At 39.2% G+C, this 22794-nt stretch overlaps 1 long non-coding RNA gene across 1 annotated transcript in view; it reads left to right on the top strand.

The window, feature by feature from the left end:
* LOC121521336 overlaps positions 1-13278 on the top strand; it is a 105002-nt gene extending 91724 nt beyond the window's left edge. The window contains exons 5-6 of the long non-coding RNA XR_005992846.1: positions 10359-10452; positions 13155-13278. This is a non-coding gene — a long non-coding RNA (uncharacterized LOC121521336). The remainder of the gene's footprint in view (positions 1-10358; positions 10453-13154) is intronic.
* Positions 13279-22794: the final 9516 nt, after the last annotated feature.

Below are 22794 nucleotides of genomic sequence, written 5' to 3'. Positions count from 1 at the left end.
CAAAACGCCTAATAAAGCCAAGTAAACAGACAATCGTGCAGCAGCAATGACGTTACTGTCAGTGGCCTGAGACACTAGAGGCGAGTCACAGTAAATGTGAGTAAGGAGATGGACATGTATTTTCATTAATCAGTTCAGAAAACAACCTTCATGTGATTTAAAGTCCCATTTAGTCTCCCAGCCTGTCCCATTCTCTCTGACTTCACCTCATCTGAAGCATCTTTGAAATGTGTTAGGCGTCTTCTTCTGTCAGTAGTTTTATGTTTAGTTCTAAAAAGTCTCTGTAATTTCCTAAGACACCAAAGAAGAAGAATCAATATCTCCATTAAACAAAAGTGCAATGATCTTGCCCCTTGAAGCCCACCTCTGGTTCACCTTTCTACCTTTTATTATTGTTTGTGTTGTTATTTTTCCACAGCGACGGCAAAAAGGGATTAGTGTTCGTGTAATAAAGAGTCAGCAGGTGTTTAGTGACTGTTCCCATCAGTCGTCCAGATGAAAGAGGGAGCGCAGAGCTGCTGCTGAACTGTGACGTAAGCCGAGGGACAGAGAGATTTTGTCAACAACTTTATTACATTTCTAAAACATCCCATCCCTGGTCTTATTGTTTGATAAAAAAGGCACATAAAATTACATTTGATCAAATCATACCAATTCTTCCAACCATCAGTTAATATAGTTATCGGGTAAGTTAGGAAATTGATGTCAATGCTCACTCAGCGGTTAGCTAATAAAAATGTAGCGTGAGGTCTGATGGACTGAATTCCCACAGCAGCCATGTTCATGTAACGTCACGTTCAGGGTGCATAGGAAGCTCAGATGTTGGGTTATGTTGACTTCTATCAGAGGTGGCAGAAGTCCTCACATTCTGTACTTCAGTGGAATTACAGATACTTATGTGTAGGGGTGGGTAAAAATATCGATTAATCGATGCATCGCAATATTTCCTCCCCCAATTCAATATCGATTCAGCAAATCCTCTGAATCGATTCACCTCCTGGCCAGTGGGGGTCGCTGTGCGTGTGATTCACGTTGTATGGACGGAGGCTGCACTCGACCAAACAACAACCAACCATAACCATGTTATGTGAGGTTTATCACAATTTCCAAGAGGACAGAAATAGTATTTAAGTTTACATGCACTTTACTTTTTCAGTGTTTATACAAAACTGTCATGTTTTTTACTTTTGTACTCCATATGCACAAATAAGTTATTATTGTGCAAATTTTTTATTTTCAGATGTTTTATTGCTCAAAAATGTGAGGTGACTTACCAAATATGTTCACATGGGCATGAAAATAATTATTAAAAAATTGTCAACAGGTTATTTGTGTATTTCTACTTCTTACTGAATCAACATCGAAGCATTTAAATCAATATCGAATCGAATCGCAACGTAAAGAATCGAAATCGAATTGAATCGTGAGGTTCTTAACAATACCCAGCCCTACTTATGTGACTATGGTAGAAGTAGAAGAGCTGATTCAACTCCTTTAGTCAAGTAAAAGCAAGAAAGTACAAGCTCTGAAATGTACTTATGCCCTAAAGTAAAAAGACATTTTTAACATCAGTGATACAAAATACCTTGTTCAACTGATCTGCAGAATGAAGAAAGTTCTGGGCACACCAAATATGAAAGTTTTCCTCTTTTGTGAACAAGCTGCACCGTGCTAACCTGACATGCCAGATCGACTGTTTCATGTATCTGCTGTATTAATACTTTATGTTTCAAGTTCATCTGGGAAGCTCCCATAGAAAGTGTTTGGTAAGGGCAGGACTAAAGAATATTCAGAAGGTGATTGGAGGAACGTTCTGTCTGTCACATTCATGACGGGCCAATCAGAGCGACAAATGTGCTCATGTGCAACTCTTCTGCAGGCTACTGCTGCCTTAGATTGTTAATGGCAAAGCTCCTCAGTCAATAAATTCATGCCAAGGCCAGTCAGGAGACATGCAAAAACATCTTCTCTGCCAAAACAAGCTTATGATGTGACTCTCTGTACTTGTTTTAAAAGAAAATGTGGTCCATATCCAATTAAGCTGTTGCTTTCCTACAGCTACATCCAAGCTAATGGCTACAGCAGCAGCAGCTATTGGAAACACTGGAAAACGCCACCGTAACAACCACAAACCCCACGCCGAAGCAGACCGGGAGAAGAGCAAAAACATCTTTTCCATCATGAAAAGCTTTCAGTGTTGCTCTCTGCTCTTAAGCTGACACGCCAGATGGATTTGTTTCACACATCCATCTGGGAGAGCTTCAAAAGGAAACGTTTGAGAAAAGGCAGAGGATTTGAAAAAACTCAGGGTATGATTGGATGAACGTTCTGTCTATCACATCTCTACGGGCCAATAAGAGCAACAAAACACGTGACATAGCTGCTATAGAGCTGCGCATGCACAGCTAGTTAGGAATAATGCAAAACCTGGCGACTATAGACATGTAAGTACTCAACTTTTGTCATTTTTGAAAAGAAAACAACTCACTGCTGTTCTTTGTTCTTCTTTTAACAAAAAAAAATGTTGTCAAGTTCTGATAAAACTGGCGCTTTAGCAGCATCCACACTAAGCTCTCCCTACATAACTGCACCAGCCCTTGCTGCTGCTTGTTTACGTCCCAACTCTGCTGTGCCTGAAAGTACTGCCCCTCGTTGCTGATTGGTCCTGTCACTTTCTTTGCTTTGCAAGGTTACTCTGCTCTTGTTTTAATAAAGAAATGTTGTCCAGCTCTGATAAAATTGCTGTAGTGGCTAAGTCGGAGCTAACTACTCCACTGGCACCAATCACATACAACCGCTCACACAGCTAACCCTTCCCTCCTTTACTCTCACAAAGTCAAGCTGAAGCTGGTCGGCAGAAGAGTGAAAAAATCTGTCCCATCAAGAAAAGCTTAAAGTGTTGTTTTATTCTTTATTTTGTGCAGAAACGTGGTCAAGTTCTGGTTAAATTGATGCTATATTCGACCAAGCTAATCACCACATTGGAGGCAGCCGTTGCAAATGGCTTTGAGTACAGCTTAACCCCGCCAGCTGGACCTTTACAAGATGGATTTGCCTGATGACAGAAATGGCGTCTGGCAAATCTATCTGCTTTGCAAAGTTAGTGCAAGATATTTGCTCTTTGTAACTCCCCACCTCTGGCTTTTATCAGAACAGGTGAAGTCATGTAATCAATCAAACATTTTATGTTAAAAAAGCATTTGATAACCTGTTAGGTACCAGGCCCTGAGATTAGGCTTTTGAATATTCAGAGCCTTAACTAACCATCTGCTGTCTACGTAGTACAACGACCTCTGCAGTATGGGAGAGGAGGACGTAGCTGAATAACTAGGAGTTTATATTAATTTGTGTTTATATAAAAGGATCATTGCAACATATCTGTGTAACACAAGATATAATTTGTACTCATTCACTGTTTACTCGTGGTTATTGGCATATTGTTAAGTTGCACATTTTGTCCATTAATACTTTTATCTGATGGACTTCACTGATCTGTCATTAACCCAGTGAGGTTAACAACATGGTTGTCATTGAGTTACTGTGAGAGGCAGTATGCCTCTGTTGTTCTCAGAATGAACTGTGTGTTGGTGCCAAAGGAGAAAGTTCATGCCTGGTTCATTACACAGAGTACACAACCATTACATTTACACCTACAACATAACATTTGGGCTCAGTTCCAATACGCCCCTCGCCCCTACCACTTAGCCCTTCCTCTACGTCGTGTGCATTCTCATCTAGGGGTAGGGTGTCCTGATTCTTGCAGTAATGGAGGGGAAGGGTAAATGCTGGGACTACACATCCCTTTAAAATGTGATTTCCCAGAGGCACACTCCAAAGCGAGTGTTACAGGAAATCCCCCATGAGCTAAGCTAGAGCTAACCAGAGTCAGATTTGCATTAGAGTTCTTGGCTCATAAAATTGATTCTGATTCTAAAGAACTGACAAAGTGATGTCAATTAATAATAATAATGATAATAATTTGGACTTATATAGCGCCTTTCATGAGACCCAAGTTTGCTTTACAGAAGAGTGGAAAACAAGACACAACACAGAAGACAAACACTAAGTTGGTGTATGTATGGAGCAGGTTTAGGGCATACTGTAAGCTGTGGTGAACAGGTGGTTGTTTGAGGTGTTTTTTTTAAACATGTCTAAGGATGGAGCATTGCAGATGTTTTCAGGAAGGGAGTTCCAGAGGATGGGGGCTGTAGTCCTGAACGGTGCAAAGTTTAGTGGTGGGAACTGTGAGAAGGCCAGCGTCGAAGACCGGAGGCTCCAGGTTGGGGTATATGAATGACGGAGGTCAGAGAGGTACTGAGGGGCAAGGGCATGAAGGGATTTGTAAGTGAGAAAGAGGATTTTGTATTTTTAATTAAACAAAAACATGTGAAGTAAATAAGTGACTGCATAAATATTCACCCTCTTCAAGTCAGTATTAGACGCACCTTTGGCTGAGTCTGTGTGGACAGGTCTCAGTCAGGCTTGTATTTCTGAGTAACTTTCGCTGTATGCATGGGTATGTATGCATAAATTTTCTCCCAAGCTGTAGTTCTCTTGCAGATTGACTAGGAATGTCCTCCAGGATTTTCCTGTATTTCACTGCATTCATCTTACCCTCTACCTTAACAAGCCTTCGAGAGCCCACTGCTGAGAAGCATCCCCTCAGCATGATGCTGCCACCACCATGCTTCACAGTGGGGATGGTGTGTTTGTGGTGATGTGCAGTGTTTGGTGTCAGCCAAACACTGCACTATGTCTGATGGCCAAAAAGCTCCATTTTGGTCTCATCAGACCAAAGGACTTTCTTCCACTTGACCCTGGAGTCTCCCACACTTTGGTCAAATGTCTGGTGATGTCATAATGAAGGGTTGTCTTTTCAGTGGATGATTTCACCACTACCTTGGTTGGGGTAAAAATTCCGAATGAGTCTGTGCTGTCTATGGTTTATTTAGTTGTAATGAATACCAGCCAATGGGCTCTGAGATTGGTGCCTCTTGGAAACTGTATCTGATGATGTCTGCAGCATTTCTGTTTTTGGTCGTTTTCTCACTTTGCAGCATTTTTTTCAAACTGTCAGGCAGCATCATTAGTGGACAGGTGGGCTAAAGCTGAAAGGTTCTTAATGTTTATGTCTCCTTTCAGAACTGTAGCTGTATGGAATAGTTTGTATCTTAGCACTCCCCCTCACCTGACAGAAGAAGCAGAATATCTACAATCTGTGTTCCAGAAAAGTTTGATCTGGTCGGCACATGAAGGCCTGCGGCAGCAGACGGCTTCCTGCTCGTCTGGAGGTGGGGGACGGTGGTGTCGTTTCTATGGAGAATCAGAGACTGATGGCCATGTGTTTCTGTATTTCTCAGAACTGGTCCCATGTGCTTGACTTTTGATGATCACCCAGTGAGAAACCTGGAGGAGGCTGCCTGTGTGCAGCTTCACTCTCTCTGCTGTCTGGTAAATGAGAGTGATACTGCTTTGATTATGTGTTTGGTTAGACTCACCTGCAGGAAGAAGCTGAAGGTATCGAAAGCTGTTTTTACCCTGTCGAGTGGAGGTGTCCAAACTTTTTACTGAGGTCTAGAGGGAAGAAACTTATCATCACTGTGCAAACAATGATTCCTAATCATTACACAGTGATAATTAGCTTCCTCTTTCTTGTTGGATATTTCAGTCTAAAGGTCATTTAATCACAAACTGAACAAACTTTAGCAGCATTTGCACACACATATTTAGATATCTATGTCAGCAGAATGATTTTAGGGGCCACTTGTTTAGAAGGTTGCCAACCTAAAGCAAAGAAGTACAATGAATTCCTGCCTGCCATTACACCCCAAAGACAAAAGGACACTGAAAATTAGTAGGTAGGGAATGGATGAAAAAAATCTAAATTATATATACCGTATTCTTTTATTTATTCCTCTTATTGTACTAAACCTTCAAAGCTCAAATTTTGAAACAAAGGCCTCTGTATTTCTCCTCAGCACTGACATGTCTCATTGAAGGACGCCACAATGGTGGCAAGCATTTTGATTTCTCAGGAGGTTGGTGTAACTGTCATTTTGAACATCTGGCAGGCTTTAAATTGCACATGTATGATCAATGTCTGCTTCTCCATATATTTAAATGTTAATTCCATGGTTTGCTGTAGCGCCACCTACTGGGGGAAACCAGTTACTTCCTAACAAAAAACGTCCCACTTTCTTTGGATTTCACTTGATAAATATCAGTCCTGCCCTGACCACATCAACAAAGTGGCATGTGTCTTGGTCATACTGCCACCTAGTATTGAACACCAGTATTACCACATATACAAAGTGTAAAAATGATTGTTTTTGACTGAACAGGCCTGTCAGGGTCTACATGGTCTACTGTGATGTGGCATGGGTTGCTGACACCCAACTATTGCTACACACCTGCGGTTGCAAGGTCCCTTAATTCCTGCTTGCATCCCTTTCTTTGATTAAATGCTGATTGAAAATGAGCGAGGGGCCATAGTTGTACTGTGGGTTGTAGTTTGAACAGCTTTAAACTTGAGCTGTGTGATGTCTAAGAGCATAAGTCTTTCTTTTAGGACCAGTTGTGTTTATTTTGAAGAGCTTCACAGAGTAAAATGTTCTGCATGGTGGGAGAAAACTCCTGGTGTGATCTAAAGGAGTTTCCACGTTTGTAAACTGTTTACAGGGTGAGCAGCTCATTTTAGGTTTTTCAGCAGAAACCAGGCGTGCTGGTGTAAAACACCTCCCAGCGGTGAACTCATTATGTCCCATTAAAACACATTAAGACACCTTCCAGCTCATTTACTCTGTGGTTTTATGGAGATGGAGCTGCTGAGTGACTCTGACTTACAGCAGAGCCTCCTGCTCTGAGGCCTTTACTTTAACTGTGTTTATTTAAGCTGAGCCCTCTGTTTTTCCTACACTCAGTGTGTTTCCATACTGTAAATGTTTCAAGATGCTCTGAAACCCTTTATGACATCCTGACTGAGTGGGCATTTCCCACCAAGGCATAATTACACACTGAACTCTCCACAAGAATCTGAGGATGTCACGAGATTACTGTATGGACAAAATGATAGGGACTAGCCGGGACAAGAACGGTTACCAGAAAGACACAAAACGCTGCAGAATGATATTTCATAGAGATTTATCTTAAAAAAAAAAAAAAAAAAGTACATAATGAGTTATTAAAAAGAAGATTTTTGGCACAGTGCCAAGAATCATCATCCAACTTTAGCAGCTAATAGCTGCTACGCCGTGTGGTGAAAACTTCGGTGCAGCACAGGCTGAGATGCCACACTTCTCTAGTTTGAGGCAAAACCATTATTGAGTCAAGCAGATCAGTCCCCTCGGGGCCCTAATAACAACTAAGCATTTTAATGAAGCACAATTATGTGGATGAGAGTGGCACCTTACTGTCTTTTCTCTATGCTCAGTGGAAATTCTGGGAAAAAAAACAACTTTGGATAATGTTCAGTTTATTGTTTTTTTCTACAGCACAAGAGTTAACTTAATGTTCATTCATGAAACAGGCTATAAATCAAATATACCAAGACTTTTTAATTTTAATCTTGCTGATTATGGCTCATAGATCTCGAAAATCAAAAATCCACTATCTCAAAATATAAGAATATTCTGGATAGGTCCAATTTGCAAAGAAAATAATTTCATTGGCCAAAGGGGGGCCCAACAGAAAACGTCTGGGAACCACTGGTGGAGCTGATTCAGCTTTTATTTTGCATGTTTTATTAATTTGCATCACATTTCTGCCACTGTTTTTGTTTTGGAAGCAGGCTTTTAATGAGCATGTCTCTGAATAAATTGCACTATGGTATTTCAAGGTAAGACATTTTGGCCTTTGCTGGGCTGTTGCACTTGTTGGAGTCTGTAGTTTACTGGACCTTGCCAGCTTCTGGACATACTCATGTCAAATGCTCCCTAAGGGGACTTAAATCTGCTGTGGAGTTTGATTTGGCCGTCCTGTAGACTTAAAGCATTTTTAAAGCTATTTATTTGTGAGTTTATGCCTTTATATAACAGACACGGAGGACAGATGGGAGGATGACATGCAGAGAAGAAGCTACAGGTTGGATATGAACCGAGGACTTCTGCTTCAAAGAACAACTGTTGCATGAACTAAGAGCTAGGCCGCCTTATAATGTAGAATGATAGCACTCAGATCCTGTCATAAAGGAAACCGTGGCTGATTCACGTCCATGTTACTTGGAGACTAATGTGTAAAACAAGTGCAAACAACTTGCTGAAACCAACCGTATGTTAGCTCAAGGATTTAAGTTGACTTTCCTTGCAAATTTAGATTTGTGATTTTTTTTGGGTAAAAGTTTTGTTTACTACATGAAATATGTGACTCTCTCCTGAAAATAAACATTTTTAAGTGATCAGATTTATGTGTCACCCAAAAGCTGCAAACTCTGTGCATAGGCACACGCCAAAAGCATTCTCCAACGCTCCTATTGTCTAGCGTTTTGTTTTTCATATGTTATATCACTCTCTGCGCGGCGAATGAGACTGAGTGTACTCACTTCACTATGTTTCTATCCACATGTATCTGCCCTGGCCTCAGCCCCCTGTACCAGCTCTGTTGAGACAGGTGGGGTGTGCAGAACACTGAGAGGACTCACACATGGAGATAGCACCCTGCAGAGATAAAAGACCACAGCCTCTCTGCTGAGAGCCTCACTGAGACACTTTTGAGCTACAGTACATTACCAGCAAACTCAAGTACTCTTTTCCAGCTCCTACCACTCACTCAGAAAGCTCACTACCAGCTCCAGATAGACTGAGATGAAACACAAGGCTTAAAGACTGAGTCTAACGCATATATCATGATGGCCTTGCCCATGTTAGCATCCTGGTTCAGCTGGATGGAGCCCAGCGAGTCACTCTGCATCAGGGGTGTCAACCTCGGTCACAGCAGGGGCTGGATTCTGAACTGGGGTCTAACCTGAGGGCCTAACAGGGTCGATATTTAACCATAAAATGTCTACCATATCTACCAGAAATTAATTATGGGGGTAAAAAACTTGACACTGATGATGAATGATTTTGCGATTAAAGGGTGAACATGAAAAGTTAAAAACTCAGATTCTGAGATAAAAGTCAAACTTATATGTTTTAAAGGCAAAAACATGACATTTAAAGTCAAAATAATGTTTTTAAAAGGCAAAATATGAGATACAATATTGAAACCATGAATTTTAAAAGACAAAACACTGAGATATAATTCTGAATCATAATTTTCAACAGTCAAAATATGAGGTAAATATCAAAATCATGAATTTCAAATGTCAAAATATGAAGTAAAATTAAAAATCACAGATTTTTAAGGTAAAAAAAAAATTTAAAGTTAGGAGTTGAAAAGGTCAAAACATGAGATAAAAGTGAAAATCATGATTTTAAAAGGTCAAAAAACTGAGATAGAATTAAAAATTAGAAGTTTTTAAGGTAAAAAATGAGATAAAAGTTAAAGTTTGGAGTTGAAAATGTCAAAACATAAGATTAAAGTCAAAATCATGATTTTAAAAGGTCCAAAAACTGAGATAAAACTAAAAATCCTCTGTTTTAAGGTTAAAAAAAATGAGATAAAAGTTAAAGTTAGGAGTTGAAAAATGTCAAAACATGAGATAAAAGTCAAATTCATGACTTTATAAGGTCTACATAGAATTTAAAATGTAAAATTATCAATCTAAAAGGTTTAAATATGAAATAAAAAGTTAAAACCATAACTTTTAGTCATAACTGTGAGATACAAAATTGAGAACATAGAGAAAACACTAATTTCTTCTCCATGTTTCTGACTTTTTATCAAATTATTGTTACTGTTTCCTTTTTCTAATTCTTGTGACACAACAAGGATATTATAAGTCATCAAGGTTTCATCAAAGTTTACATTTTTATACCGGAGGAAATCTGAAGACCTTATACTGGTGAGCTAGTTACAATAAAAGTATCATATGATCTGGTGAGCCGGTTGTAACTGCACCACTGGCCGGATTTGGCCCCAGGGTGTTGAGTTTGACACCCGTGCTCTACATCATTATTTCTGGAAAAGTTTACTAGAAAACTGCTGACATTATTTGGGCTTTTTTTGTGACAAATGTTACCTCAGAGGTCCTTAAATTTCTATGGACATTAACAAAATGATATGAACTTTAAATAACCCATGAGTTTAGATAGTACTCATCTGATCCATGCCTGCATCAGCCTCTGCACAGATACCGTACTCACATGAAAGGTAAACAGAAGGACAAGTGCTCTGCTACCACTGTGCTTTTGTAGCAACGGCTAATGGAAAAAAACATTCATTAACTGAATCTCATACGTTTCTTTTTTCCGTCTCTGCAGGACGACCAGCAGACAAACCGCCTTCATTCAGAAACGCCCCATACATCAACACGCCGCTCAACGGGCCGCCTGCAGCAGCTCGGACACCCTGCAGGTACAGAGAATAGACTGTTCGACACAATCTGCATTCCTGACCTTCTCCCTGAGCTCTTCCTCTCCTCCTCTCCCTCGCTCTGACCCTGTTTTCTTTTCCTGCTCTCGTTCTCAGCTCTGATCAATCCTTTAATTATTGTTTGGTCATACATTACCCTGGGCTGGCTATGCATAGAGGAGATTTGGGCCAAATTTCTGGCCTAATTGCACACCTCCAACAATTAGGGGGTGCGGCCTGATTGTAGTCTGCTTGCAACCAATGATTTGTCCAAATAATCCTCAAAGCTGACGGACTGTCGAGACTCAGTGTTTGTCATCAAATGCAAAGCTTCAATCTGACAAGCTTGTTCACAGTCAGAGAATGAGTGGAGCGATCAACATCATTTGAGGAGAAAGAGACGGTCGCTACAGGTGTGGTGTCGTTAAAGTTACAGCAAACCTGTAAACAATGGCAGCCAGTTAAAAAGGTGGGATGTAGCTACAGCAGCAGTTTTATCAGAACTGGATGATTTTTAACCAGGGAAAGGCGCCATGAGGGCCAAAGTAAACAACACTACACAAGAAGGTATAATGATATTGATTCACATCCCCTCCAACGTGGGATTAACATTCAGCCTATCAGGACGCGATTAATATGCAAACTGTAGATCAGATTATTGGTGGAACTTCTGCTGAAATAGCAGAAGTAGTGTTACTTCTGCTGTTTCACTCCCAGTGACAAACTAGAGCCAGTAACCACCACCAGTGGATGCTTTGACAGATGGTGTCTGAATGAATGAAGTTTTTATTGTATTACATTTTCTGAAATGTCCTTGCCATTGCTGCTAGCTTTGTGCCACTGGTAATAGCAGATGATGCCTAATTTATGTCTTCAGCAGTGATGTTTTAAACATGCTGTCTGACCATACCAGAGATTCTGTTATTCCAAAAATAATCTAGTATTTTTCCAGCCTTATGCTTAGGTATATTATCTGAGGCCATTTCTTCCAACTGTTCTCCAAATCCTTGATACTAGATGTCAGTAAAACAATCACATTACCCTGTTTGAGGTGAAACAATCCCTCATTCTGAGTCTCTTTAATAATCAGAGTTACCATCTTGAAAAACACCAGTTCCTTTTTATATGATGACACAGTCTGGATTTCAAAAGGCATCTATAACTCACAGGATGTCAGTGCTGAGTAAATAGTCTTGACCAAAAATTTTTTGTTAGCACATTTTGGAAAGCTTAAGCCAAGTGCACTATGGGATTTCAACCTTGCTCTAAAACAGCGGTGGGCTACGTAAGGCCCAAGGGCCTCCTCCTTTCTTAAAGGGGGATGCCAAGTCAATTTCTAATACCAATAAATTATAAACTTTAAGGTAATAGGACAAAAAGCTGCCATGAAAGCATTAAAAAAAAAAATTAAAACATTTTTTCAAATTCTTTTGATTTTTCACATTTTCATTCTAATGTTTTTATTTTGTTATTATTGATATTTTCTATTTACATTATAATAGATGTGATGTATTGTTAGTTTTTTATTAGAAAAATTAAACGAGTTTGGATTGATTTTGAGGTTTTTTTAATCTGTATTTTGATTTTAAAAATGTTTTCTCTTAGATTATTTTGTTTTAATGTATCATTAGTTTTTTAATTTAATCAAAACAATTTAAAACATTTTTTATATTAATTGATATGTTTTTAAATTTTATTTTGTTTTTATGTTTATTTTCTATTTGTATTATTTTAGTATGATGTATTGTTAGTTTTTAGTTTGTAAATTGTTATTCCAATGTTTTCATTTATTTTCTACTTATATTTTCTCTTTAAGGAAAAAAAAAAAATTCATTTATTAATTTCTAAATTTCTGTTATTCTGATTTTTTGGTTTATCATTATCACTTTATTTTTTAATTTCATTTATTTCATTTTTCTTTATAAATTTATTTGTTCTTCTGTTAAAGGTCTTTTTCATTTAGTTCTTTCTTTTATTTTTCTCTTTTAGTAGATTTAATGGTCTGCAAGTGTTTCTGTAAAACTACTTAATGTGCATGATTAAATGCACTTGTAAAAATAAATATGCAGGTAAATTAACAAGTAACTATCATGTTCACTGCATTGAAAAGTGTCTTGAAATTGATTTAAACCTGATTTTTTTCTTAGATTAACATTTTTATTTGCACTGGAGTTTAAAAACATAATGGAAGTAGATTAAGTTATCATAAAAGCAACATATTCTTCCCTTCATTGAATTATTAGTAATCGCAGGGTTAAATGAGGAATATTCATCAATATGTAACAATTTGGCCCTTTTGGCACTGACTATAAATAAATGGCTTCTGTTGGTAGCCAAAGTTGCCCATCCTTGCTCTGTAACAGTCATGGTTGTATGCCAGCTCACATTGAAGCGTTTATTACACTGAACCATGGCCAGAAAATCCACATTTCTAAAGCTTTTCAATGAGAGCTGGATGTCTGAGTGTTTGACTGCGAGATATGTGATTCATGGTGGTCACATGTCTGCTGAACCATCTGTTCAGAGACAGGAAGCATCAGAGGTCACGTCCCCAATGTAAGAAAGGTATTATGGGCCAGGAATAAGGAGGAGCAGTGACCAAAAACACTAAAGAAATGTCGTTTTTATATGTACAGTATCAGTGACTGGGATTGTTCATGGATTGAAAGTTCAAAGTTCTTATTCATTCTGTTGTCTTCACTCAGACGTGTTTGTGCCGTCGACCTGCATGAAACAACAATGGACTGTCAGCATCATCAGTTTTCATGCCAGCCTCGCCGTAAAAAGACAAGAGAGCCAGTGTGATGTACAGCTGATCCTCTGAAACACCAGCACTCATTATATTGTTAGTACAAAAGTGATTTGTTTATCAGAAGTATTAAATAGAATCACTGTTGATGTCAAATCTGACTCCTCATTCTGACCATTAAAGGAAGACACGCTCTTTAGCTGGACGGTCATTAGGATACTGTTGATGTTATCATGTCAACACCTCATGTCTACAACATGTGGGAGCTTTAAGTGTACAAAATGTTAATGTCAGGGGGTTTATCAGTGAGAGGAGGAGGAGGCTACAGGGGAATCTTCAGAGGAGTATCACGGTGAGGAGACTGAGTACCAGACGGATATTCAACATGAAAATACCCCAGATATTCACCTTATAAAGCCCAAAGTTATATTTAATCTCTATTTTGGCACTGTGAATAATCTCATCTCTTTCATTTTCTCTCTTTTTGTTTTATTTTTGCCTCAACTAATCAGTCAAACCAAATGTAAACCAATCCATTTATTTTCAGAACGCATTAATAGTATGAATAAGTTGATAGTTATACAAGAAAAGCTGTGATTTATTTAGAGAAACAGGCAAATAAATATAAAAATAGACATTTAACACCCCCATATAGCCAGAATGACATGATCTGTGTTTCATAAGTAGGTGTCAGCTGTTAGACTGGCAGTTGAATGAGGCTCTTATGAATTTATTTATTTCTGGTCATAAATAACAAATTCAGCTGATAAGATTTGAGCTCTTGCAGTGCAGATGCCCTTTTCCTTTACATGATAGAAAACACGCAGCAGTGCCACAAGGAGTTAGAAAATGACTTCAATTCGGTCGCTGATGTTTTCTCAAATACCTCGTAATGATTTTAAATAGATAAAGATCTCACACATGCGTCTGAAGAGTTGATTCAGAAGAACAAATCCAGAGTAATGTAAAGGAGCATCAGCATAGTGAATGTGTGCAGAGGGAGCAAGACAAGCCTCACCATAACGGCTTAATTCGATTCAAACATGCATTGTTTTATAGTTTCAGTCCCAGAATACTGAAGCGTGTGTGAGTACGTGTGAGAGAGTGTGTGTGAAGCAGCCTCAGGGTTGAATATTTTGTGGTTAAGACCTCAGACAGTCAGAATCTTCCATCCTGTGTGATTTGATTAAGTTTCTCTGAGAACCACTCAGGTCGCTTTCTGTTCTCACGACTCGTCTTGATGCAAGCAAAACAAAATACAAACAAATTTGCACAGTTTTTCTTTACTTTTTGATGATAATATGGAGAATTTTTGCACTGTAACGTCTACAAGAATGATATTTTTTTTTTAGTAGATGTAGTCAGATATTTCCAACAGTTTTCAGAGAAATTCTTTTTTCTTTATAGTTGTACAATCTTGTCATAGCAGCTGCCATGACAGACAAAATGTTCATTGTTGCAGGGGAAATGCTGGATGTTACGTCAAAGACTATTAAAGAAGGAAAGTTGAACTCCTGCTGGAAGCAGCCGCTCTGTTGCTGTACCTCCGTCACAGTTTGTGCCGCTTCCTTGTGACTGGCTGTGATTATTCGCCGCCATCTTCATGTTTTGTTGCCTGAGCTCCCCTTGTACCCTGTAACTCCACTGATATTACTTTCAGAGTCAACAATGTTTCATTCATCTCTCCAAGACAGTCTGGCTGACCTCAGGCACCGCCCTTTGCAGGTTAGGATACCAAAAGCTAAAAGTCAAAAACCTGACCTGCAAAAACTGATTTAAAAAACATTAACTTAACATAACTAAGTAGCTTATTCTTTTTTTTTTTTTAAGATTTATTTTTGGCCTTTTTGCCTTTATTTGATAGGACAGTGGATAGAGTTGGAAACAGGGGAGAGAGCAGGGAGAGACATGCAGGAAATAGTGCCACGGGCCGGATTCGAACCCAGGTCGCCTGCGTATATGGCATGCGCCTTAACCACTCAACTACCGGCGCGCCCTAAGTAGCTTATTCTAAAGCAAACAAAGCTATATTAGCTACGTAAGCTATGTAGCTAATGTACTTAATAGCTGAGTCTTGAGCTAAAGAAGCTATTTTAGTTTAATAAACTATGTAGCAAACAAAGCTACACAACTAATGTAGCTAAAGCTAACGCAATCATATTAATGTTAGCTTCATAAGCTATGTAACTTAGTAGCTGAATCTGAAGGAAGCTATTTTAGCTACATCAACTATGTAGCAAACATAGCTACATAACTAATGTAGCCAACTCTAAAGCAATCATAGCTATGTCAGCTTTGTAAGCTTTGTAAGCTATGTAGCTGACATAACTTAGTAGCTGTGTCTACAGCAAAAGAAGCTTTGGTAGTTACATAAACTTTGTAGCTTACATAGGCACATAACAAACATATGTATACCAAACAACACTATGTTAGCTATGTTAGCTACGAAAGCTTCATAGCTAATGTAACTTGGTAGCTGAGTCTACAGCTAAAGAAGCCATTTTAGCAATATAACAAAGCTATGTTTGCTATGTTATAATGTACAACTTTTGTTAAATTTGACCCATTTTAGAAGTATGTAGTTACATGAACAGTGGTCTCCTTAGCTTAGTTAGCTTTAGCCAAAGCTAACTTATCTATGATAGGCTTGCGACTTACATCTCACTAGCACTAATGTTAACTACATAGCTAGTGAAGCCATGTTAGCCTTGCTAAAGCTAATAAAGCTAAAGTGAACCACCTTTTGTGTATTTACCCTGAAAACAGGTCTCCCCCGTCATTCCAGGTTGAAAAATCTGATCATAGATCGATATGTTTTTTTTAAACTTTGGTACTTTTAGTACCATTAAACATGAAATTTATGTTGCTGTATCTTTTTTAAATTAGATGTTGAAAAAGTATTACAGTATTGTCTTTTTTAAATAATCTTAGTTCTTACTACTTGAAGCCAAGTAGAGGTTAAGTGTCCCTGAGCAACAACAAAAAGCCTAGTTTTAGATGTAACAGATTTTCAGGAGCAGTCTGTAACAGGCTGTTTATCTTTTGCTGAATGAGTTCTGGGTGTATCTGAGGAGTATACTCACTTCTAATAGCACCAATTTAGGGTTTTATCAGTCAGATTTTACACTTTTATGTCAGTTATCTCAGTGAGTTTGCACGTGTCCTGTACACCAGCAAAAAGACCTGAGAGAAATATTCATTGGCTGGTTTAGACAGCTGAAGGTCAGGGGCATGCACCCATGGGTCAGTTCTGATGACACTGTTCCCCTTCAAGAAAGCTTTGGATGTTTTTCTTTACAGTACTCTGAAAAACACGTGTCCCCTTCCTAATTTCTTATTTTTGGCACACTTTTCATGCTTAAATGTTTCACATCAAACAATTTCTTGTTTTAAAAGAAACGAAATTAACCGTAGTGGATAGAAAGCGCAGTTTTTAATTGATTATTTAGTTTATAGAGGGAAGGAAATCGACCAAACCTATCTGGCCCTATGTGAAAAAGTAAATGCCCCCCTGTTAAATCATGAATTAACTGTGATTAACCACATTTTTCAGAAAGCCGAGGAGTATTTCACTAGCCTCACCCAGACCTGATTACTGCCAGACTTGCTGAATCCAGAAATCCCTTATCTAGAACCTGTCTGACAAATTGAAGTAGGCTAAAAGATCTCAAAAAGCAACACATCATCTAAAGAAATCCAAGAATAGATGAGTATCAAAGTCATTGGCTTTGGGGCTCCAGCTAATCACGGTGAGAGCCGTTATCCACAAATGGAGAAAACTTGGAACAGTGGTGAGCCTTCCCAGGAGTAGCTGGCCAACCAAATTTACTCTCAGAGCGCACTGACGACTCATCCAGGAGGTCACAAAAGAAACCAGAACAACATCTAAAGACCTGCAGGCCTCGCTTGACTCAGTTAAGGTCAAAGTTTATGATTCAACAATAACAAAGAGACTGGGCATCCATGGGAGAGTTCCAAGGCCAAAACCACTGCTGCCAAAAAAAGAACACAAAGTGTCGTCTCACATTTGACTTAAAATATCCTGATGATCCCCAAGACTTTTGGGAAAATATTCTGTGGACTAATAAGACAAAAGTTAAACTTTTTGGAAGACGTTCATCTTGGTACATGGGGAGTAAAACTAGCACAGCATTTCATCAAAAGAACATCAAGTGGGCAAATACTTTTCCGCAGCACTGTAGAAGCCACAACCAGCTATTAGAGATCCATTTGTGGCTTTGGAGCTGCAGGTTGAGCATCACAGCTTTAATGTGTTTTACATCAGTTTGTTTCAGGATGAAATGGAACTAAAACTGTGAGTCTCACCAACCAATTTAAGTTCTGAAAAGTGTTGTTGTCATAAGCATTGATCTTTTTAAAGTAGCAGGAATGGCACTTATTCATTGACTGGATCGATACTTCCGAATGATGAAGCGATGTTGGCTCTGTGCTGCCTACTCCTCCTCACTGAGCTGATTTATGCCACATACATAGTTACTGTGTTGTTCTGAGCAGAGAGAAACTCAGAATCTGCATCAATCTTTTCTAATGTGCGGCCCGCTCCGTCTTCCTGTCGTCTCTGTGAAGAAAATGCCAGCCAGAGCAGACGCTTTCTTTCTCTGAAAATCAATAAATTACAGCCCACGTCTGACTCATTTGCATTGAATCCACTTCACTGTTGTGCCAAGCTCCAGCCCCCTTCATCAGTGTTCGGCATTAAACACAGCTTGTTCTGCTAAATTGCACCCACTCCACAGCCTCATCACCCCACAGTGCAGTATGATACTGTCAACATAGAGAGGACAGTCTTCATACATGCTCTCAGCGGTGCAGACATACTGTGAGTCTGATTGTGTGAGAGAGCATCATGAAGAGATGAAGGCAGCTCTCAAGGATGTGTGTGTCTCCAGTATTGTCACTCTCTGACATTTAAAGAGACAACAGATGAACATTTGTTTGCAATAAATCTCCCCCAGATGAGAGAGCAGCAGGTTTAACTGATGGTTATCTCCTAAAAATAAAAAGGTTGGCGTGAAGATGACATTTCAGGGCTAAAAAACAAACCAAATCAAGCCAAAAGAACCAGAAGAGAGAGCTGGGAGCTGGACCTGCTTCTGTTCTGCTGAACTGACTAGTAGACAACTACTTTTGTCTAGATTGTTGAAGTTAAAAGGTCCGTTTCATAAAGTATGTTGAGTGGAAACCATCCAGAAATGAGGGGAACTCTCAGATTTCTGTTCCAGAGAAGGAGGAAACTCAAACCCAAGGGAGAGGGTTGAGTCAAGCCTGTTTCACAAGAAAGGGAACTTCAGCTCTGAGTAAGACACTGTGGAAGCCGAGTCTGTGACGCTAACCTGGAAAGGAGCAGGTTTTCTCTGTCTCCTCTCTCTGACGAGGTACAGACATTTTCATTTTTGCATTTATCCGTGTTTATTCTTCATAAAAATCCATGCTGCTGTAAATATAAAGACACTAGACTACATTAAACATACTCATTTATGTGTTACTCCACCTGAAGCTATGCTGCAATCTTTATCATTCAACCCCCATTGCAAATCTGTTTAATTGTGAAAGTTTACAGACTGTCAGCTGTTTTCAGTGAACAAATCCAACAGAAGCAATTGAAATAGCTCAACACAACTAATGTTTCAAGAGGTTTCCCCAAATTCAACTGAAAATGCAACTTATAATGACTTCTCCAGTCTCAAAATTATTCAACCCCTGAACAGAATTCCTCACAACAGTTTGAATATGCAAAAATAGAGTTGTTTCAAGCACACCTGATGCAATTAATCAAGGCCTTCATTAGTTGCTCCAGCTTTGCTTGAGCTGGAACACATGAAATACCTGAAATGTGAGGGGTTTGTTGGATGACATGATTGACTGCATGTTAGAAATATGGCAAAGTCAAAAGAATGTTCCAAAAAGTTAAGAGGAGAGATTATCGGCCATTCTCAAACAAGGAACAGGATACAAAAAGATAGCAAAGGCATTGAATGTTCCTAGAGACACCGTTGGAAGCAGAATTCACAAGTTCAAAGTTAGGAACAGTGGTCCACTACCTGGACGGGGCAGAAAAAGGAGGCGATCAATGACTGCAACCAGATACATGAGAGGGCAGTGAAAAAACCCTCAAGTGACTGCCAAAGACCTCCGGCAAAACTTGGTGGCAAAGGGGAATGAGATTTCAGTGAGTACATTAAGACGAGTACTGAACGTAGACGGTTTCCATGCCAGAACTCCTATAGACGTAAACCACTACTGACCCAAAAGACCAAGAAAAGTCAGATCCATTATTCTCAAAACCACATAAACAAGCCACAGTGGTTTGGGGATTCTGTTCTATGGAGCAATAAAACAAAACTGGAACTTTTTGGCACAATAGATCATCGGTATGTCCGGAAGAAAAAGAATGAAGCATACGCTGGAAAGAACAATGTTCCCACAGTTAAGCATGCTGGTGGCTCGGTGATGCTCTGGGGCTGCTTTGCATCCTCAAGCCCTGGAAGCCTGCAGTTTGTGGAAGGCAAGATGGATTCACTGGAGTATCAGGAAATCTGAGGAGCAAACATAATGCCGTCTGTGAGGAAGCTGAAGCTTGGACCATGATCCCAAGCAGACCTCAGATTCCACCAAGGCTTGGTCACAGAATAAGTTCTGGAAGGTTCTAAAATGACCAACACAGTTGCTTGACTTGAACCATATAGCAAATCTCTGGTGGGATTTGAAGGTAGTTGCAGCATGCTGACCCAAGAAAATTACTGGGCTGGAGGCCATTGCACATGAGGAATGGACGAAAATTCCTCAGGAGTGATGCCAGGAGCGGATGTCTGGATATGCATCTCATTTGCAGCAGGTCATAGAAGTAAAAGGGTGTTCTACTAAGTACTAAAGATGCTCGCCATGAAAGGGTTGAATAATTTTGAGACTGGAGAAGTCTTTCTCAGCTGCTTTTTCAGCTGAATTTGGGAAAACCACTTGAAGCGTTCATTGGGTTGAGCCATTTCAATTACTTTTTGTTGGATTTGTTTAATGCAAAATGCTGAAAATCTGTAGTTTTGCACAAAAAATCTTTATTTGAAAGGATAGCTGGAAAGACAGGAAATATTAGGGGCAAAACAATGGGGAAAGGTATGCATGTAACATGCATCAAGAGCGGGAATTGATCCACTGATCAGTGCATTGAGGACTACAGCTTCTGCATATGGGTGCCCACTCTACCAACAGGGTGTTGGCACCCAAACATGCTAATTTCTGATGTAAACATGTGACTGTTATTATGAGGTGTGTGTGTCACTTCCATTGCTTCTGCAGACGGCCTCAGTGGAACTACTGTATTTTACATTTGTGTTTTGGCTTTTGTTACGGTTTGGCTCATAAGGCAGCAATAAAAAAGTAGGGGAGGACATGAACGGCAACGTTTAAGCCCTTTCTTTGGGGCGTTTATTTTTAAAACAGTAATAACAATTATATTTTTGTGGTCAGTATTTATGAGTTGTGTGCTGTTGGTGTGTGTGCGAATGGGAATCAGTATGAAAATGTTTGTGGTGAAAGTAAAGTGTTGAAGTGCGTGTAGGGTGAACAAAAGAAAAGCGCGGTAGCTGCAATGTGGCCGGCCGGAGGATGGAGTCTGAGAGAGCGAGGCCGTGGCAGAAGTCAGCCTTTTATGGTCCCAGGAAACACACTGGGCCCTAGTGGCCCAGGTCACATATTAAGGGACCGTGACAGCTTTATTTTTCAACCATGGAGGTCGGTGCACAGTTAAGAGTGTTTAAGTCCAATAAATGTGTTTAGTAGCCGGGATCTTAATATCAATCAGAATAATCATGAGTCTGATTCCTGCTACAGTCTGGTGCTCTAAGGTTGAAGTGTTCTGTTTCCAGCTTTGCTTTACATTTTGTTTTCTCTGAACTGTCAGCCTTCATAATCGGTCTTTGTCTTTGTCACGTCAGACTCTGTTGTAGAACCTTCTTCCATTCATGGAGAAAGAGATAGAGCAGACCTTCTGCTGGGCCATTTGTCTTCAGCACATTTCACACTTATACTCCTGAAAATACCCAGGCATGAAATGATTCAAAGAAAGGGGCTGCAGAAATCAAAGACAGCGGGTTAAGTGGCAGTAAGATGGCAGCTTTTTGCCTTTTTATCCAACATGTTAGGGTATTTACCATATCAACACATAGGTGATATAGAAGGTACTGGTAAGCAGAAGAAAGCATATATCGGCTTCTATACGTGAATAGAGACTGCATCAGTCACTCGTCTGATGATGTGAACATCACCCTGCCTGATTGCTTATGGTGAATTTTCCTGAACTTGCTGGCAGGGCTAGTCTGGGTAAAATCAAGGTGGACATTTAAACTTTAGTTCTTACAGGTGCAGATATTTTCAGGAGTTTTATGCATATGTGAAAACACCACAAGCCTCTCCTTTCTCTGTATCATGTGCTTACAGAATGCTGTTGTTCCAAGTAAAATTCAGTTAAGATGGGTTTGACCATTGAAGGCCCTTAAAATTTCACACCCTTAAGAGCCTTTGTGGACCAAAATGGTTCACGTCTTACTATAAAAATGATTATACATTCATATTTCTCAAAGGTTTTTTGTTACTCCCGTGCTATGGATAAAAATAATGATAGCTTTGAAGAAATTAAGCCCTTTAAATGCCAGGCTCTGTCACCATGCACCCTTGTGTTTAGATGGGAAATGGGGTAAATTAGTTATTTTCAATATAATACATGCCAAGGAGGTCATCAGAGTCTGCTATTTGTAAACAATTTTGACAACATTAATTTTTATGCATTCTTATTTTTGGCACAGTGTCAAATACAAAATCTTTGGTTAATCTTTTCAACCAACTCTCCCTCTGCTCATAAAAATTAAACAATCACAACTTAATAATTTTGGTAACACTGATTATTGTGCATTAGTGTTTATTTTAGCGTTAAGGAAAAAATGTGTTACTATTTTTGTACACAATGCATCATAGGCATTGGATGCAAATTGGAATGAATTTTATCAAAATGCCATGAAAATACATCAAATGGCCAAATAAAAGATCAATTTGAAATTAAATTACAAAATGTGCCATACTGGAAAAAAGGGTACCTAAAGGTTAAAGAAAACAGTATGTCTTTAAACTGAAGACAGAAGATGTGCAGGCCTGATCGCTCAGTTTACAACCTTATACGTCAGACATTAAGATGAAGCTTTAGGAAGGATAATACTGTGGTGGTACTGGGCATGTACACCCCTTGACCCCATTATTTTCAATTACTTCCCTTACATGCATGAGACATATGACAAACTAAATTTATCCTCCATATACTGAAGCTCCAGTAAAATGATTATCGTCCATTTTTAAAAGTGTCTCTGTCTCTCAGAGATCCTCGGAGTGCCTCCTCTCTCTCTCCTTGTCCTCTGTGTCACCCTCGTCCTAAAGGTCGATGTTTATTGTGTTAAAGTTTAGGGTATCGGATGTCTCATGCTCTTCCTCTCACTGTATGGGAAGTCCTTTTGTCCTTGTAATGTTCATGTTTTTGCCCACTTAAGCCGCTAAGACTAATTTAGTTTATTTCTTGTTATACAGTTTCAAGT

The sequence above is a fragment of the Cheilinus undulatus genome, linkage group 2 (genome assembly GCF_018320785.1).
Source record: "Cheilinus undulatus linkage group 2, ASM1832078v1, whole genome shotgun sequence".
Taxonomy (NCBI): domain Eukaryota; kingdom Metazoa; phylum Chordata; class Actinopteri; order Labriformes; family Labridae; genus Cheilinus; species Cheilinus undulatus.
The sequence above is the reverse complement of the archived record's forward strand: the minus strand, read 5'-3'. Positions and strand labels throughout refer to the sequence as shown.